The sequence below is a fragment of the Scyliorhinus canicula genome, chromosome 4 (genome assembly GCF_902713615.1).
Source record: "Scyliorhinus canicula chromosome 4, sScyCan1.1, whole genome shotgun sequence".
Lineage (NCBI taxonomy): Eukaryota > Metazoa > Chordata > Chondrichthyes > Carcharhiniformes > Scyliorhinidae > Scyliorhinus > Scyliorhinus canicula.
The window spans coordinates 85,799,212-85,815,733 of NC_052149.1; positions in this window are offsets into that span (position 1 = coordinate 85,799,212).

Consider the following 16,522-nt stretch of genomic DNA (forward strand, 5'->3'; position numbering starts at 1 on the left):
TTGTTGAGTCACTCACCTGATGAAGGTGAAGGAGCAGTGCTCCAAACGCTAGTGATTCCAAATAAACCTGTGGGACTTTAACCTGGTGTTGTAAAACTTCTTACTGTGCCCACCCTAGTCCAATGCTGGCATCTTCACATCATGACCTGGAAGAAGAAAGAGAACACCTTCTCCCTTGGGTGTGTGAAGTTCTATGGGTCCACTGGCCCCATCCCCTGAAGGCACTCAGTTCCCCCATTATGGCCAATTGTTTCCCCAATTTGGGGATGAGTCTGTCCATCCATGGGTGAATAGTTGAAGTACCCTCTCATGATGAGTCAGTGGGAGTCTATGTCAGGGATCTCTGCCATGGTCTTTTATCTAAATTCTGCATCGTCCCAATTGGGGGTGCACACATTTACAAGCACCACTGATGCCCCTTCTAGGACACCGCTAACCATGAGATACCACCCCCCCCCCCCCCCCCCCCCCCGTGTCCGACACAGTCTTTGTTGCTGTGAATGTCTTCCTCTAACTGAACAGTATGACTGCACCCCTCACCCCCGCCCCCAGCCTGCTTGGTAAGTCTGTCCTATCCAGTTATTTCCTACCCTCAGCCAGTCCTCCTCTCTCAGGTGTGTCTCTTGGAGGAAGGTTATGTCGACCCTCAGGCTTTTCATATGGGCGAAGACTCTGAATCCTTTCACTGGGCCGTTGAGTCCCTTGATGTTCCAGGTGACAATGCTGATGGGGGGTTTCTGTCCCCCCCCCCCCCAACTGCGGGTCAGCCATACTTACTGCATGGATATGCCCCTACACTTCGAGGTTTCCCTTTGTTTTGGGGCCATCCAAGATGGCCACCGCTGATTTCTTTGTTCCAACCATTGTCATGTGCGACCTGTTGTAACTGGAGTTCTACCTCTCCCTCATTCCTTGAGTCCCCACCGGGCCCCATCTATCCCTCCCGTTCCCCCTCCCTCCCCGCCCCGTCCGCTTCCTCCACCCCCACCCACTTCCTCTCCCCCCTCCTCTCCCCACAATCTTCCCCGCCTCTTCCCCCACAGCCTTGTTCCCCTCTCCCTTCTGCCAGGGGCGCTTTCCCTTTTGGGAGCTGCACCACGGCTCCCCCCTCTCCGCTTTCTTCCCTGTACTAGCATGTTCGTCAGAGTGGTGGCTCCGCCGCTGGGAGAAATCCACCATTCCCCACCCATTCTGTTCCTCGCCTCCCCCTCCCTTCTCGGTTTGGTACACTTCTGCCTTCTTCCCCTTCCCCCTCCCTAGGACATACATTTGCACAAGATCAAAGCAAATTTATCATTCACAATGGCCCATTCGTGTCCAATGCTTCGGTTGCTTTCCCAGTCTATTCTTGCAGGTGAACCCCTCCACTTGTCCCCATGTGCTGAAGTAGTGTTCCTTGTTTTGGTAGGTCACCCACCTACCAGTTTGGCTGGGTATAGCATTCCGAACCGTACATTGCTCTTGATCAGAGCTATTTTGGCCCTATTAAACTCTGCCCGATACTTGGCCAGGCCGTACCAATGTCTTGGTACATGCGGATTGTGTGCCCTTCCCATTTGCAAAACCGCGTGGTTCACACCCGGCTCCTTGTCCTGGAACCAGTGGAACTTGGCGATAACGGCCCGCGTTGGTTCTCCTGCTCTGGGTCTCTGATGGAGTGGCCTGTGGGTCCTGCCCTCTTCTGGGGGATCGGGGAAGCTTTCCGCCCTGACCAGCTTACCCAACATCTGCACCACATACGCTGTAGGGTTTCTGCTCTCGGAACCCTCCTGTTGTCCCACAATCCTTAGGTTCTGGCGGCGTGACCTGTTGTCTTGGTCTTCCTCCTTCCCCTTGATCCCTTGCTGGGCCACCACCAACCTTGCCACCTCTGCTTCCAGCGAGGTGATCCAGTCCCCTTGATCGGTGGCTGCCCTCTCGAGTTCCCCTACTGTCACCTCCTGCGCATCCTTTAAGGGGGCCATAATTTTTTTTTTTATGGCATCTGTGTTTTAAGAACTCCTGGATTAGAAGCTCCACCCATTGTCCTGTTGGTGGGTAGGCTAATGTTTGTATCAGCGGTTCCACTCGCTCCCCATACCTTGCTCTGCTTCGCTCCTCACGTCTGCAGCCTCGTCCTTTCTTTCCTGGCTCTTGCTGCCCTTATTATGTTTTCTTCCCCATTGCAGGTTCGAGAACATATCTTCAGGTATGTGGTGTCTTTGGGGGAGGGCGGGGTGGTTTTGTTGACTTAAAGGCTAATGTTCGGGTCAGAAGTACTTAATGTGACGTTTCCAAGAGGAAAGCTACATTTCCTGTGACTGCTCAGCACATTCCAGCCGACGCAAGTAAAAAAGATACTTGTCTAGTGTCTTTTGACAACTTCAAAATGTCCTGAAATGTTTTCGAGTCACTGAAGTACTTTTTTTAGTATTGTCACTGTTGTTATGTCGGAAGCACAGCAGCCAGTTCACACACAAGCCCCTACAGACACCAATAACTGGATCATCTGTTTCATTGATGTTGGTTGAGAGATAAGTATTGGCCAGGACACAAGTGACTTGGATGCAGGAATAGATTTGTATATCTGAGTTTGCAGATGACACTATGTCAGGAAACAGTAACTTGTGTCAATGGAAGCATGAAGTTCCAAAGATAGACTGATTAAGTGAGTGGGAAGAGCTGTGACAGATGAAATTCAATGTGGACAAGTGTGAAATGATCCATTTTGAATCGAATAAAGTCAAATATCAGGAATGCAGAGAGGTTAAGTTGTACAGAGCCCATTTATCAGATTTCATTGGGAGTACTGTGTTCAGCTCTGTGCATTACACCTCATGGAAGATATATTGACATTGAATGGCACAGTGCAGGTTTACTAGAATGATACCGGTGTTTTATGATATGAGGAAAGGTGGAGCAAATGCGGTGAAAATCTTTGGTTCACCACCTAGGTATTAGCAACAAAGGTTTATTTGCAATATCACAGAGTCTTGCAGTTTTGTGGCTCCCAGCCAGCACCCGGAATCGATCTGAGGCAAAAGTCCCCGCTTGCTAGGGTGAACCCCCACATCATGTGACCCCATTGGCCAATCGCCCTGAGAGGGGACAGACACCACGCTTGGGTTGTACTTTCTTGCATTAGGATGGTGCACGCGATTCTCCGAAAAATTTTGAAGTGTTGTAGTGAGCGGATTGCCACTATTCAACGTTAACTGGACCACTTAACGAGGCCTCACGGGCTTTTCGCTGCAAATGGAGGCTCTCCAGCTGATTCGCCGGCACTATGCTCGCCAGCCCCAGCGCTAACAAGGTTGAGCAGCACTTAAGCAGCATTTGTTCAGCCAACCCCAGCCAGCTGGCAACAATGACGCCCAGGAGCCCAGCTCCATGATTCAGGGATGTTGACCTAGTGAGGCTCCTAGACCCCATGGAGGCCAGGAGGGATGTCCTGTTCCCGTGAGGGTCACAGAGGGTTAGCCATAGGGCTGCCAGTGCTGCCTGGGAGAAGGTGGTGGTAGCTGTGAGCGCCAGGAATGTAACAAGGTGAACTTAGCTGCTGTTGTACAAAGAGTCAAAGGTACTGATCCTTTTACAAACACCTTCAATTCACTTTCACAGACTCTGCACAAAACTCCAACTTCACATCACCTGACCCAAAGGCCACCTCAAGCCCCTTTACATATCAGTGTCAATTATTGGATACTTAACATAAATGAGACAACTAATTGAATGTCTCTTAACCCATTACTTAACACTCAGTGGATATCCCTTTTCCCCCAACTGCCAGTTGCCAGTGGGGTGCAACTCGAAGAGGGCAGGAATGACCGACTGCCCCAGGATATAGCTGCTGTGCACATTCCCCGGGAAGCGTGCACACACATGCATTATCTTCATCTGGTGGTCACATACGAACTGTATGTTGAGCGAGTGGAAGCTCTTTTTGTTAACATAAGGCACGCCCAGGTGGCCCGATGAGCGCAGGGCAATATGTGCGGCATCTATGCCCCCTGGATCTGGGGCAACCTGCTGCCCGGGCATCTTAGTCCATTTAAAAGACGATCTAGTTTTCTGCCTGGGCAAACAGGGCATCCATGACCTGTTGGATGCACCTGTGAGCTGTGACCTGTGAGCTGTGACCTGTGAGCTGTGACCTGTGAGCTGTGACACAGATCCCCGCTCGGAATGATCCTGATGCGTAAAGGTTCAGGACTGCGGTGACCTTGATGGCCACCGGGAGCGGGTATGCTCCTCCTCCATGTGGTGCCAGGTGTCACACCGTCTCCTTTTTGAGGAGCAGCCTCCTGCGGCACACGCTGTCCGTCATCTGCTCAAAGGACCAGACTGGGCACCCTGGGCCATCATGGGCCTCCCTCTCTGGGTCATTCCCTGGCCTGATGGGCGGCCAGGTGCTCAGGGTGTGGGGCCAGTCCGGCACATGGGCCACCGCCTTGAGCATCTGCAGATGCTGCTGTAGCTGCCGCCGTCTCGGTTATCTGGCTGTCCGGCCTAGCAGCAGCACCACTCGAGCATCTTCTACGTCCAATATCCCAGCCATAGCGCTCAATATCTGTCAGGAATTAGGAGAGGGTGTCAGACTGACAAACAGCGGTGGTACATACCCAGGGACCCTCCATTACCCCATTGATCGTCCCCAATCCGGAATGCCCTGTCCACACACACCCGACCACAGCAGGCCCCCCTCAATGGTCCCCAGACCCTGTAACCCAAATTCCTGCTCGTAAAGTCACCTTGACTGGGTGATGGTCCCCTTCCTGTGGCACTCACTGACCCTCCGGCCATGGACATGTCCCCGGAGCTGTGTCCCATTCCCATGGTGTTTGGATGTTGGCTGCTGCATGTGTAGTGTTGTCTCCCACAGTGTTCAGGTACAATTTCCAGGCCTCACGGTATGACTGGGATGCTAGGCAATGACTCCCTCATGCTACATGGCCAACCCACACACGGGGATCCACTTGGGTTGTCTGAAGTGCTCACTTAATCGCGATTGCTAATTCCCTATAAGTAAAAGCCTTCAGCTGCACGGCCTGAGGCCTCGGCAGTCTGTGGGGGTTATGGGTGGTCACTGAGGCAGACGGGCAGCGACAAGGGTGCACACGATCCAGGGTTTGCAGTGGTTGTGTAGTGAGCGGTTGCCCCCAGTTGCCCCTCCTCAGCACTTCCCTCCTATCCTGTCATAGCAGCCCACCCTTGCATAGTGTCCCCCACCCCCAGCTGAAGGTCCCCCACCCCCCGCCGAGCACAGCGGCTGCAGGCCCAGTGCTTCCTTGTGCTCTCCACAGAAGCCCTTCCGCCAGGTTAACGTTTTTGAACAGGAGTACTAATCAGCGTCAGCATGAGCACTTGCGGGGAAAGCTGGTGAATGACGGGAGACCTTGGATACGGATGGCTCCCATTAATTGTATGGAAATGGGGTTTAAGTGGTAATAATTGGTTTCTTACACTGCTACGGCGAGATTCCAATTACGCCTATGGGTGTAGGCCGGTTGCATCGCAAACTGTTTGGCGCCTGACGCTGTTTTTTACATCTGCCATTCACCGGCCTAGTTTCGCTTGAGCGGGAGCGTAACGAGGCCAGAGAATCGCGCCTATTGAGATGGGTGAAAGGATAAGAAGATTCAGCAGGGTGAAAACAGAAACATAAAAAAATATATATTTGTTGAGAAAATGCGTGCGGGCAGCATGGTAGCATAGTGGTTAGCATAATTGCTTCACAGCTCCAGGGTCCCAGGTTCGATTCCCGGCTTGGGTCACTGTCTGTGCGGAGTCTGCACGTCCTCCCCGTGTGTGCGTGGGTTTCCTCCGGGTTCTCCGATTTCCTCCCACAGTCCAAAGATGTGCAGGTTAGGTGGATTGGCCATGCTAAATTGCCCTTAGTGTCCAAAATTGCCCTTAATGTTGGGTGGGGTTACTGGGTTATGGGGATAGGGTGGAGGTGTGGGCTTTGTAGGGTACTCTTTCCAAGAGCCGGATAAGACTCGATGGGCCGAATGGCCTCCTTCTGCACTGTAAATTCTATGAATATAACACAGTAAAGACAAAATACAAAACAAATACAATTCCAAACTTACCCACCCTCCCAATCCCACCCCCAAAAAGCAAACAGATCATAACCACAAACCGCACCCCCCCCTCCACCCCGAACATCTGACGATGACCAATTCACTGAAATAGAAAACGCATGGCTGCCATCTTGGATGAAACCCTTCTGCCGACACCCCCAAGAAGTACTTGACCTTCTCCAAGCACAAAAACTCCATGAGGTCACTCAACCAGGATGAAACACTGGGCAGAACTGGAATCCTCCACCAAAGCAGAACCTGCCTCCAGGCTAGAAGGAGGCGAACATCCGCCTTCGCCCCCAGTTCCAGTGAGTCCGAGACCCCAAAAATGGCCACCTGAGGGCAAAGCCCCAAGCTCAACCCCAAGAATCCCTGACAAGGTGTTCAAGAAGAAGACCCAAAAATTTAAAAGTTTAGGACATGACTAGGACATGTGTGTATGATTTGCCAGCCCCTGAGAACATCGTCCGCACCGGTCCTCCACCCCAAGAATAGCCACTCATCCGCACCCTGGTCAGATGTACCCAATGCACTATCTTGAATTAAATCAAGCTGAGCCGAGCACATGAGGAGATGGAGTTGACCCTGTGAAGGGCCTTACTCCACACCCTCCACCAAAAACTGGACACAGCTCCATCTCCCACTTCCTTTCTACCTCATCCAATGGAACCTATTCCACCAACAAAATTCAACCAAAAATATCTGATATCTTCCTCCTCCCTCAACTCAGCCAGTGAAAGGACCCTGTCCAACAGTGAGGGGAGGGTGAGGGTGCCAAGGGGTAGGAAGGAATCTCCTTGCGCAAAACGTCTTGCACTTGAAAAAACCTAAATTGATTAGACTTCGAAAGTTGGAATTTACCCAACCAATCTTCAAAACCGGTGAATTTACCCTCTATCAACATGTCTCCAAACCGCTCCAATCTCTCCCTTCCTCATAACCTGGACGACGAGACCAAAAGCGCCAGAACAATGCAATGATTTCTCAGATTGGAACTAACTTTGCCATGGCACCCAGCTGAAAATGTTGCCTGAACTGTCTCCATATCCTCAGAGTGGCCACCACCACCGAGCTTGAAGTACATTTTGTGGGGGACGCTGAAGTGGAGCCGTTACCAAACCCTCAAACTAGTACCCTTCCATACGCCCCCATATGGAATAAGGATCCTTGAGCCACACTCGTATTTTCTCAATGTTTGCCGCCCAATTGTAAATTAACAAATTAGGCAGTGCTATAATATAATAATAATCTTTATTGTCACAAGTAGGCTTACATTGGCGGCATGATCGCATAGTGGTTAGCACTGTTGCTTCACAACTCCAGGGTCCCAGTGTCGATTCCCGGCCCGGGCCACTGTCTGTGTGGAGTCTGCACGGTCTCCCAGTGTCTGCGTGGGTTTCCCCCGGGTGCTCCGATTTCCTCCCACAAGTCCCGAAAGACGTGCTATTACGTAATTTGACCATTCTGAATTTTCCCTCTGTGTATCCGGACAGTGGCGGAATGTGGCGACTAGGGGCTTTTCACAGTAACTTCATTGCAGTGTTAATGTAAGCCTACTTGTGACAATACAGATTATTAAAATTAAAATTAAATTAACATTGCAATGAAGTACTGTGGAAAAAACCCTAGGCCGGTCGACTGCCTTTCCCTCTGCAGAAAGGTACTACAAATCCATGGGGTCTTGCCCAGCCAAATAAAGGAAGGAATAATTTATTCATTTATTCACCCTCACAAAAAAAATTTGGGAAGGAAAACTGGAAGGCTCTGAAACAAAAATGAAAACCTTGGAAGGACATTCATTTTTACCGCCTGGATCCTGCCCGCCACGGACAGAGCCTTGGAGGTTATCCCAATTCTTCAAGTCAGACTTAACCCCAGACAGTAGGTCAGTAAAATTGAGTCTATGAAACAAGGCCCAGTCATGGGCCACCCCGATTCCCAGATAACAAAAGTTAGATATGGCCAAGTGAAAAGGTAACGTCCCCAAATCGGCACCCCTCCCCAGGGAGTTCACTGAAAACTGCAGATCATCTGCATACAAGGATACTCTGTGTTCCCTCCCTACCCTCTCTATTCCTCTCCATCTCATTGATAACTTCACTGCTATGGCCAGTGGCTCAATTGCCAAGGCAAACAATAGGGGGGGACAATGGACAACCTTGCCTCAAACCTCTATTCAATTGGAAATATTCCGAACTCGGGGGATTCGTGTGAACACTTGTGGTAAGGGCTCTGTATTAAAGACAAATCCAAGATATAAATCTAGGACCAAACCCGAACCTTACAAGGATGTTGAACAGGTTCCCCCATTCCACCCTATCAAACACCTTTTCAACACCCATTGAAATAACCACCACTGGCTCAGGGAGGCAAACAAAATAATTTTACAGTCGCCCTATGTTGATCGAAAGCTGCCTGCCCTTAACAAACCCTGTGTGTTCCTCTGATGTCAGCCCTGGAAGGCAGGGCACCATGCGCATTGCTAATAGTTTCACCAACAGCTTAGCGTCTGCGTTCAATAACAAACTAGGGTGATGCAGCCCACACTCTGTTGTGTCATAGAATTTACAGTGCAGAAGGGGGCCACCCGGCCCACCGAGTCCGCACCGGCTCTTGGAAAGAGCATCCCACCCAAGGTCAACACCTCCACCCTATCCCCATAACCCAGTAACCCCACCCAACACTAAGGGCAATTTTGGACACTAAGGGCAATTTAGCATGGCCAATCCACCTAACCTGCACATCTTTGGACTGTGGGAGGAAACCGGAGCACCCGGAGGAAACCCACGCACACACGGGGAGGATGTGCAGACTCCTCCCAAGCCGGAATTGAACCTGGGACCCTGGAGCTGTGAAGCGATTGTGCTAACCACAATGCTACCGGGCTGTCCTTATCCTTCTTCAAAATCAAAGAGATTGATGCCTGCGCCAATGTAACCAGCAATAATAATCCTTATTGTCACAGGTAGGCTTACGCCCCGGGACATGGAATCATGAAACATATCTAACAACAATGGGATCAGCTGACCCTCAAATTTCTTGTAAAATTCAATCGGGAATCCATCCGGGCCTGGAGCCTTACCCGCCTGTATTGAACTCATGCATTTCTTGATCTCCTCCGGGCTCAACTCATCTCTGCCCTCTCGCTCTACATAGAAAAGCCATCCAAAAATACCGTGATGGGCAACTTATCCTCCGGGGGTTCAGACTTATAAAGTCTTCCTTGGTAGAGCTGAACCTGTCACTCGAGTCCTATACCTGAACTATGTCCCGGGAATTGGCGGGGGCGGGAATCGCGGTGCGCCGATCGGCGTGCCCTCCGCGCAGATTGGCGTGCCCCCTGCGGCGATTCTCCGGCCCGCGATGGGCCGAATTCCCGCCACTGAGAGGCCCCCAGGGTCCTGGGGGGGGGGGGGGGCGCGGGGCGATCGGACCCCGGGGGGTGCCCCCACGGTGGCCAGGCCCATGATCGGGGCCCACCGATCGGCAGGTGGGCCAGTGCCATGGGGCACTCTTTTCCTTCCGCTGTCGCTACGGCCTCCACCATGGCGGAGGCGGGAGAGAACCCCCCTACCGGGCATGCACCGTTGGTGACGTCAGCGATAGCTGACGCACCGGCGCATGCGCGAACCAGCGAAGGCCTTTCGGCCAGCTCCGGCACCGGCGAGCAGGCGTCAAAGGCCGTTGGCGCCGGTTTTGGCGCCAGTCGGCATGGCGCCAATCACTCCGGCGCGGGCCTAGCCCCCAGAAGTGCAGAATTTTGGCACATTGGCAATGTGGAGGAGCAGAGAGATCTTGGGGTCTATGTTCATAGTTCTTTGAAAGTTGCCACTCAAGTGGATAGAGCTGTGAAGAAGGCCTATGGTGTGCTAGCGTTCATTAGCAGAGGGATTGAGTTTAAGAGCCGTGAGGTGATGATGCAGCTGTACAAAACCTTGGTCAGGCCACATTTGGAGTACTGTGTGCAGTTCTGGTCACCTCATTTTAGGAAGGATGTGGAAGCTTTGGAAAAGGTGCAAAGGAGATTTACCAGGATGTTGCCTGGAATGGAGAGTAGGTCATACGAGGAAAGGTTGAGGGTGCTAGGCCTTTTCTCATTAGAACGGAGAAGAATGAGGGGCGACTTGATAGAGGTTTATAAGATGATCAGGGGAATAGATAGAGTAGACAGTCAGAGACTTTTTCCCCGGGTGGAACACACCATTACAAGGGGACATAAATTTAAGATAAATGGTGGACGATATAGAGGGGATGTCAGAGGTAGGTTCTTTACCCAGAGAGTAGTGGGGGCATGGAATGCACTGCCTGTGGTAGTAGTTGAGTCGGAAAATTTATGGACCTTCAAGCGGCTATTGGATAGGTACTTGGATTAGGGTAGAATAAGGGAGTGTAAGTTAACTTCTTAAGGGCAGCACGGTAGCATTGTGGATAGCACAATTGCTTCACAGCTCCAGGGTCCCAAGTTCGATTTCGACTTGGGTCACTGTCTGTGTGGAGTCTGCACATCCTCCCCGTGACTGCGTGGGTTTCCTCCGGGTACTCCGGTTTCCTCCCACAGTCCAAAGATGTGCAGGTTGGGTGGATTGGCCATAATAAATTGTCCAAAATTCTATGATTAACCTAGGACAAAAGTTCGGCGCAACATCGTGGGCTGAAGGGCCTGTTCTGTGCTGTATTTCTCTATATCTATAATTCTCTGCACTTTTGGGGAGGCCTGACGCTGGAGTGGGTGCCGCCACTCCGCTACGCCGGGACCCCCCGCCCCGCCGGGTAGGGGAGAATCCCGGCCCCAGTCATTCTCCCTTCCCAGGGGCTTGAACGACACCGGAGTGCAGTGTGCTGCTCCGCGCCTAAATTTGGCGTACCACGGCCGGCGCGGGTCCGTGCATGTGCGCTACGCCCGTCTCCGCACCGGCCCGCGGGCAACGTGGTGGAGCCCTACAGGGGCCCACCGTGGAGGAGCATAGGCTTCCCAACCAGGGCGGCCCCCGCAGCCAGAACACTCAGGTCCCACCGGGTAGGACCACATGCAAACGACGCCGGCCAGACTCGGCGAAACTCGGCAGGCACTCGGCCAGTTAAGTGAGCAGAATCGCCGCGGGGCCGGTAAAAATGGCCCCTGACTGGCATCTCAGCGACTGCGCCGGAACAATTGGCACCGATTCTCCCGGAGAATCAATGGCCCGACGTCGGAGCGGCGTGGCGGGATTCGCACGACCACCGACGATTGTCCGACCTAGCGCGGGCTCGGAGAATCCTGGCCCACATCTACTGATTAGATGGTCCTTTAACCCAATCCCAGCATGGAGTCTCTGCCAAAACCCACTGTTGTGCCTGGGGCAGGGGCCACGGGATGGAGAGATAATGGTTTATTAATGGAAAACTTGTAACATTTATGCCTGTTAGTGTTGATTTTTTTTAAAGGTTTGCATGTATCCATTTCTACACTGAGCTTCATACAAACTTGCACTGTCCTTCCGTGCTCCTGCCTCAACTACCCTGACTTCACATCCTGCTGCCTTGAGGTATCTGAAGGTTTTGCTCCGAATTGACTTTTACATTCCTCGTTAAGTATTTGTATCACTCTGCTAACCTCCGTTCTGACACTTGCCATGCTGTGCTTTGATGGATGCTGTTTAATTTGGCGAGTCTGTGTGTTTTAATATGTTGTCCAGATGACCTGTTGACCGATGTTAAATTAGTTTTGCAGACCATCCTGTGATGACTGAGTAGTTCATTTACTTAACATGCTCAGTTTACCCAACAACTCTTCAAAAGAAAAACTTAATCAAGTGTAAAAGAAGCCTAAAAAAATGAGACATGATGGAAGAAAGGAAGGATGATGTCTTCTACACTGTTCCAAGCCCCAACACAGCAGTTTATACAGACACATGTTGACACCCAGCCAAAGAAGGAGAAATTAGTCCAGGTGACCAAAAACTTGGTGAAAGAGGTAAGGTTTAAGGAATGTCTTAAAGGAAGTGGAAACAGAGTTTTTAGGGAGGGTATTTCAGAGCCTAGGGTTGAGATGACTGAAGGCCTGCTATGGGGTGGGGGTAAAGAGCATGAAGATGCATAAGAAGCCAGAGTGGGAGAAATACAGGGCTCTATTTTGGAGGATTCTTACGGCATTTAAACTTTCCCATTAACGTTTTGGTTTGGTTTTGTTGTAAGGATCCTCCCTTTTAAACCTTATTGCCTTTATATATTTTTTTATATCTGGACGATTACTGAACCCCCCCCCCCCCAACCCCCCGACAAATGTGCTATTTGGTTTGGCCTTGGGAGACCCCTAGTATCAATGCTACTTGGTCTGGTCCAGTGGATGATGTTCCAGAACGTTCTGCCGAACTCAGATAAACTTCATTTTGTCGAGTGTAGCACACTTATTTGAAGAGGCATTTAGATATATCTCTCTGTCCTGATGAACCCTTATTTTGATTAATAAGCTTGCAGAGGCAGTTTATCTATAGCCAGTTAAGCCTGTGAGAAGATAGCCGGCTACAAAGACTTCAACATCAGAAATAGGAACGTGTCTCTCCCATATTTTAATCCCTATGATTTTACACCTTTCCCTTCCTCTGTGTGCGCCTGCCTTGTGTGTGTTTGGGTAGAGGATGGGGCGGTCAAACAGGAAAGTAATAGATTAGCAGGCCGTGACTCTCGTTTAATTATTGCATGTTTTAACTCTTTTCTTGTTGCAAATAAATAGTTATTATGTTTTGACTTACAAATCTGGTGTCTGTAAGTATTTGAGCAGTCTGGAGCCAAAGATCTCGAAACCTTTCTAAGAATTATTTGTTGATTCACTTACGTTGCGACTCTGGTTCAAGGGGGCTTGTATTGACCGTGCCCTAACCTGGGGCATTGTAACATGGTAGCAATATAAACCTCAAATTAAATTGGTCTTATTTTGATACCTGTGATTCTAGACTCCCAACAGTGCAGATAGAGGCCATTCGGCCCATCGAGTCTGCATCGACCCTCTGAAAGAGCCCCCCCCCTATCCCCGTAACCCAGTAGCCCCAACTGACCTATTGGATACTGAGGGACAATTTAGCATGGCCAATCCACTTAACTTGCACATCTTTAGGCTATGGGAGGAAACTGGAGCACCGGAGGACACTCCCTCCTCTTCACACAGGCCATTCTGAACACTCCCTCCTCTTCACACAGGCCATTCTGAACACTCCCTCCTCTTCACACGGGCCATTCTGAACACTCCCTCCTCTTCACACAGGCCATTCTGAACACTCCCTCCTCTTCACACAGGCCATTCTGAACACTCCCTCCTCTTCACACGGGCCATTCTGAACACTCCCTCCTCTTCACAGGCCAATATGATCACACTTCACTCTGCATACTCTCCTTTCAGGAAAAGAGATCACAGAACATTGATAAGAGACAGAGACCCAGTGTGGATAGGGTGTGGGGGTGGGGGTTGGGGAGGTTTGGGAGTTGGCCCTATGATGAAAGGCATGTCAGCCATTGGCAATGCGTGCCCAGCAGTGGCTGCTGATATCAGCAGTGACTGGCCATTGGAGCCTGACTCTCCTGGGACACTGGTTTCAGACATGTCTGGAAAGCTCACCCTCTACCTGTAGACCATGTATCAGGGGTCTCACCACCTTCCAGCTGGGTTTCCTGTCCATTACGGAAGGAGATGTGGCCTCGGAAAAGGCCGCTGCTGGTCCTCCTGCTACTGACAGCACTGTTGATGGTGGTGGGAAACCTTGACATACATGTCCCTTTTCTTCATTTACTGCCAAGGCCCACCCTTCCCTGCTAGCCAGGAACTGAAGAGCACTTTACTGCATTTCTGTCAGGCACCGAACAACAAGGGAAGGTTTTCCTTAATCCTTACTAAGGTGGAATGCTGAGGGGGCAGAACATTGGCAAGGGCCAGCACACACTTGGACTATTGTATCTGATGCTCCATGCAGAGGGCCACTCTTTCCATGGATGTGGACATCAGCACAAAAACCTGAGACATCATGGGCTGGATTCTCCGCAGCCTGACGCCAAAATCACGGCTGGTGCCAGGGCGGAGAATCCAGTTTGATGCCATAATCGAGCCAGGCGTCACCCTGGAGTATGCCACGCCGCCGTGTGGCCATTGCCAGAGGCCCACTCAGCAATCCTCTGCTCCCGACTGATCGAGTTCCTGACGGCATGGAACTAACCTCCGATTGCCGGTCGGGATGCTCGCGTGGTGGCTGCGGAGACTGGGGGGGTCCTGAAAGGCGGCCGGGGATTTAATGTGCGGGGGTTGAGGCTCTGGCGCACGGCCGATCGGGAGGTCTCTTTCTTCGGTTTGGCTCCGCGGACCGAGTCCGCCATGGAGCACGGCGCCGCTCCTGGAGGCTGCCACCGTGCGCATGCGCAGCCTCTGACCTGGATGTGCAGGGCCATATCTACAGCAAAAGCTGCTAGATTCACTCCGAGTCCCTGCTAGCCCCCTGCAGGCTTTGAATTCGTTTAACTTTGTTGCAGGAATTTCAGGAGTGAAACTCCACCGTTTTTACGCTGGCGTGGGGACAGTCTCAATAATGGAGAATCCAGCCCCATGTCACTCATTAAAGGTGGAATCCTCCAATCTCACACAGTATGGCTGGAAAAGCTGACAGAAAATCGCACAATTTCTGCTGCTGCTGCTCCAGAAGGATCTCTTCCTTGATGATCCCCAAGGCTCAGCATCTGTGTCGAGCTGAGCAAAGCTTGGAGCATTGGACATCCTCTGATGGGCATTCTCCATCGCTCTCCATGCTTCGACTCGCTTGGTGCTTATTTGTAATGTTGAAGAAATCATGGCCTGAATCTTCCAATATGGTAAGCAGCGAATTACTAAACTTGACCCACTGATACACATCAGGATCCTAGAAAGCCCAGACATGCTTACGCACACAGGTGGTACTTGTGTGGGGAATTTAAACATCAAATTGCTATTTTTACTCTGCCTGGACTGCTGCACGTTTTCTAATAACAGTGGCATCAGATTCTACAGACAAGTCTGATCGCCCTTTACTTACCATGTTTTTTTTGCATTTGATTTGATTTGATTGATTTGATTTGCTTGATTTGATTTATTGTCACATATACCGAAGTACAGGGAAAAGTATTTTTCAGCAGCCAAAGGATCGTACACAATACGTACATAGTAGAAAAAAAAAGAATAATCAACAGAGTACATTGACAAATGGTACATCAACAGACAGTGATTGGTTACAGTGCGGAACAAGGGCCAAACAAAGCAAATACATGAGCAAGAGCAGCAGAGTGCATCGTGAATAGTGTTCTTAGAGGGAACAGATCAGTCCGAGGGAGAGTCGTTGAGGAGTATTGTAGCTGTGGGGAAGAAGCTGTTCCTATGTCTGGATGTGCGAGTCTTCAGACTTCTGTACCTTCTTCCTGATGGAAGAATCTGGAAGAAGGCAATGTCTGGGTGGGAGGGGTCTCTGACAATGCTGTCTGCCTTCCTGAGACAGCGGGAGGTGTATACAGAATCAATGTGAGGGTGGCAAGCTTGTGTGATGCGATGGGCTAAGTTCACCACACTCTGCAGTCTCTTGTGATCTTGGGCTGAGCAGTTGCCATACCAAGCTGTGATGCAGCTGGATAGGATGCTCTCTATGGCACTTCTGTAGAAGTTTGTGTGTGGGGGGGGGTTCTACGCTTCCTGAAGTCGCTGCTCAGTTCCTTGGTCTTTCCGGCATTCGTTGTTGTCTGACACATGAACCCCCACAGTCGTATCATCCGCAAACTTATAGATTGAGTTGGAGTTAAATCTTGCCACACAGTCATGTGTGTATAGGGAGTACAGTAGAGGACTGAACACACATCCTTGCGGGGCCCTGGCATTGAGGCCTATTGTGGAGGAGGTGCTGTTGCCTATCCTGACAGATTGCGGTCTGTTGCTGAGGAAGTCAAGGAAGGGTCACTGTCAGCGGGGAGAGGGGCTAAACACTATCAGCGGGGAGAGGGGCTAAACACTGTCAGCTGGGAGAGGGGCTAAACACTGTCAGTGGGGAGAGGGGCTAAATACTGTCAACGGGAAGAGGGGCTAAACACTGTCAGCGGGGAGAGGGGCTAAACACTGTCAGCGGGGAGAGGGGCTAAACACTGTCAGCGGGGAGAGGGGCTAAACACTGTCAGCGGGGAGAGGGGCTAAACACTGTCAATGGGGAGAGGGGCTAAACACTGTCAGCGGGGAGAGGGGCTAAACACTGTCAGCGGGGAGAGGGGCTAAACACTGTCAGCCGGGGGAGGGGCTAAACACTGTCAGCGGGGAGAGGGGCTACACACTGTCAATGGGGAGAGGGGCTAAACACTGTCAATGGGGAGAGGGGCTAAACACTGTCAGTGGGGAGAGGGGCTAAACACTGTCAGCGGGGAGAGGGGCTAAACACTGTCAGCGGGGAGAGGGGCTAAACACTGTCAGCGGGGAGAGGGGGTGAACACTG